The sequence below is a fragment of the Passer domesticus genome, chromosome 1 (assembly GCF_036417665.1).
Source record: "Passer domesticus isolate bPasDom1 chromosome 1, bPasDom1.hap1, whole genome shotgun sequence".
Lineage (NCBI taxonomy): Eukaryota > Metazoa > Chordata > Aves > Passeriformes > Passeridae > Passer > Passer domesticus.
In genome coordinates this window covers 24,267,575-24,271,685 of record NC_087474.1, presented here as the reverse complement: position 1 = coordinate 24,271,685, position 4,111 = coordinate 24,267,575, and positions in this window count along the sequence as shown.

Sequence of the window (4,111 nt, the reverse complement as noted above, 5' to 3'; positions counted from 1 at the left end):
AGACTTCTCTGGAGGTGAAAGTTCTGTTCTTGCACTTACTTAAGCCTAGGAATCTCTGCTGAAATTGCCTCCAATTTGCCAGTTACAGCAGTTCATCTGTATCACGCAAACATGCCTGCGGAGAGCAGAAATCCAACTTCCAACTCATTTCATGGAGGCCAGCAAAGATTTGCCAGAAAGATAGCGCGGTAGTGACTGGATTCAATTACTCTCTGAACTAGAAAACAGAAAGTGGGAATTACCACACCTATTACCACTTCCATGAACGCTCCCCAAAGGACCTGTTAAAGCTGGTGTATGCAAAGACAGAGGGAGATGGCAGCCGTAGCTCCAAATTAGGGTTTTTTTAAATAAAGAGCCAACTATAGTTACATATGGAATTTGAATGAGCTACTAGCTCTTTAGCTGTTTACCTGGAGAAACGGAGACTTAATTGTTACTTAAAGTTAGCTTTCAGAATAAAGGTATAGTTGATGGACATGCAGTTATTTAACCTTGTTAACTAAATAACTGAGTATCTTATGTTGTAGTGACATTGATTAATGCAAAATGTGAGGGAGTTTCCCCTCCCCAAAATTATTGGGTGGTGCTATTTTAATGGTGGAGGCAAGATTCACTGTGACTCTTACTGCTTTCTGAAGATAGCTATGTAAAGACTGAGAACTTCATTGCCATCTGAATGGTTCTGCAAAACTGAATGTCTCAGATGGTGTTGAATGTTGGCAGTTTGTCCAGCTCTGTGCAGCTTGGGAAAAGAAAGGGAAGTCTTTTCAAGTAGGCTTGCCCTAGTCACTTAAATTGTTCACACTGAGAGATGTGGGTCATGCAGCCCACATCAGGAGAATACAAGTTCTGGAGTTCATGTTTTGACACACAACAAATGTAAAGTCTGTATAGTGAGTGGTAAATAGCAATACAAACATCCTCAGGTTACTGTTGGAAATTTAGGAAAATATGTTGAGTACAGTCCTAGGATTGCTGTTGTTATTAACACAGCAGCACTGGGAAGTTGAGTAACAAAACTGACCAAAAGAAGATGACAAAATAGTTGTGGAGATGTCTGGTGCAATCTGGGTAGGGACAGCTGCTTTCCATTACAGGATTCTGGAAACCTGACTAAAGCAGCCTTGTCCCCGTGATTGCAAGCAGCAGGAGGAAGCCGTGGAGATGGAAAAGCACCTTTGCCTCAAGAAAGGGGCTTTTTGCTGAGTTTTTTGCTATTTTTGCCAAGTCTCTTCTAATACTCAGTTGTATTAGTATCTTTATCTTTCCCTCTTTTTCAAAAAGCAGAATTGGAATGGAAGCCTAGGCTGAGGTAGTGGCTCTGCACTCTCACAGTATCAACCTTCAGCTTCTGGTATGAAACCCCCAGTTGGAAAAAAAGGAGAGCAATCTGCTTTGAAGGTCGGTTTGATGATATGGTCTTACAATGCTGTCTTTGCCCATTTTGGTTCACTTTTGACAGCTTTGGTGTTCAAGAAGTATCTCGAGGTGGTTGGCCAGGATGTCACAGTATATTTCATCCTAATGTTCCTGCCATTCACCTTTAAAAGGAACTAATATTCCTGTGTGCTTGTAGACTTGAGTTTTTTAGATTTGCCTTGCTGGGAGAGGTTTCCTTTGGCGGTTGTTCCTGGAGGTGTTGTAATGATCCTTGTTACCTGAGGAATGCATGAAGTGTGGGAGACAGGAATACTTTGGGCTTGTGAGGGAGGACCCACTGAGAGAAGACAGACTTTGGAAGGAAGATCTGCAGCCTGTCAAGGGTGGGAATGTGTTGAAGAGAGGGAGGTTTGGCAAAGATCTGAGCGGAGGAGAGGTTGGACTTTCTAGTTAAGAAAGTAGGACAGCACGTGGAGGTGTGTGCGTGGCGATGGCTGGGTGTGGGCTGCTGGGTAGTCTCTGTTCCCTGTTGTAGGAAGGAGATTTAGGTTGATGTTGTCCTGTGTTTGGGGACCTGTCCTCTTCACTGGCCCATCCCTCAGCCAAGCTGTGGAACTCTTGGCCAGTATCCTTACTCAGCCTTGCCAGGCTATGTGGCACACATCTGCAGCTCTGCAAGACGAAGGAGGGGGTGTTTTGCAGTGTGGGGAGGGTGACTTGCTGTGACCTAGATGCTGAGGATGTGTCAAGGCAAAGTGTTGTTCAACAAATTTGGAGAAAAGCTCTGGAACATTCCTGATTGCCAACGTTAGGCACTCGTGCTTTGCCTTGATCCTTAAGAAGCCATACACACCTAAGAAGAAATGCGAAGTCACAGGTAAGCACACAGAATGGTGAGCAGTCCAAAGTAAGGCTGTTTGGAAGGCCTTAAATTCAGCCCTTTTGTTTCAAAATAGCCTTTACTGTTTCCCCCTCCACCCCACGCCTACCTCCCTCTGCTACCTTGTGCAACAGCACCAACACTCCCCCAGGTATTTGCTGCTGCTGGGTCACAGTGTGTCCTGTTCCCCTCCTGCTGCACCGTGTCCACGTGGTGCTGGAGAGAAGGAGCACATGTGGGTCTCCATAACACAGCAGTCCGGCTGGTTTGCAATTGCTCAAATACATTTTCCACTGTCCCTGGGAGAGGGAGAAGTGTTTTCCCCCCTTTGAAGTGTACGATTATTTTAAGTGTGAGACCCCAGGACCTCATCTTTCACTGGGTTTGGTAGTATGTAAAATGCTCTGCACGTTCAAATGTTTCTTTAGCTTCAGTTACTGCTGTGCATATTCAGCATGTCTGCCAATCAGGATTTATGGGGTACCAAGTCAGCCACCCAGAAAAGGAGGCACACGCATTACAACCTGTGCAGCTTTTGTAAGGACTCCACAAATGGCTACCTTTCCCTGCTAGCTTTTTCTTGAACCTTATTTTTTTCTTATCCTGTTTTTTCTTGGACACTAACAAGGACTAATAAGTCCCTTGAGGGGGGGGTGCATATAAGAAAATATGTGATCATAAAATTAAAGACTATGAGAAGACATATGCATGGGAAAAGGAACTTATATTGCTCAGAGTCTCAGTTTCAGCATTTCCTATCTTTTAACTGTCTGACTTTACAGCACTAATAATAATCTTTTAATGCAGGTATGATTTTTTGTTTGCATAATGATACAGCTAAATTTGATTTAATTTCATGGCATGCAGGGAAATAAGAAGATTGATGCCCAGAAAGTTTTTGTGGTGGAATTTTACTAAAGAATAAATGTTATGTAACATTTCAAACACAGTGAGATCCTTCAAGATGAAGTGTGTGATATAAATGTAAAATATTTGCAAACTATAATTTAGCAACCGTTTTAAAATCACAGTCGGTATTCCAACCTCTTACATGTGGCGGGTGAGATCCTTTGTCGACTGCGAGCTAAGGGCAGTGAATGTGAGATTCATTAAGTAATTATATAGGAACATTAATTTCAAATTAATTTCAACAGTTGTTTTAGACATTAGCAACCAAATTAGGGGACCAAAGGCAAACAGTAATGCAGCTTAATACTTTTAATAAATGAAGGCATTTGAAGTGATTTACATAAATCGGATGATAAGTTCTCATTTAATGGGCTTCCAAATGCCCCCGCCTCCCCTTCCCGTTCACCTTCGAGCGTTTCCAGGCTGCGTGTGCTGTGCATTTGCCCAGCTCTCTTGTTACATCGTGCTTTTCTCAAATCCTTCCTACACTGGCTTTATAATAAGCGGTCAGACTTTCTGGAATGTGTTACCGTGAGCTGGAACCCTTTAAGGCTTCTGAATCTACAGCGCTGGGAGGCATGGGAAGGGAATGGAGCCACTATTGACAAGGCTCCTAGGAAAATAAATGGTGGAGAACAAAAAAAGCAGATTAGGGTATTGGGGGATGCTTGCCTACAGGCAGGGCAGGGAGATGAAAACCAGCCCATCAGCAAGTGAATGGGTCACATGTAATGGATAATGACCAGCCCTTTTCATCTTTCCTGCAGTGAGCTCAAGGCTCTTAATGAAAAGGAACAGGCACTGCTCTGGATTTACACTGCACCTGATAGAGGCAAGGCAGCTCGGTGACTCACCCGGGAGGCGAAACCAGCTCTGCCCATGCTCCAGCCACCTCTCCTGCCTTGGGTCCCTCCTGAAAGGGCAAAATAAAAGCCCTTC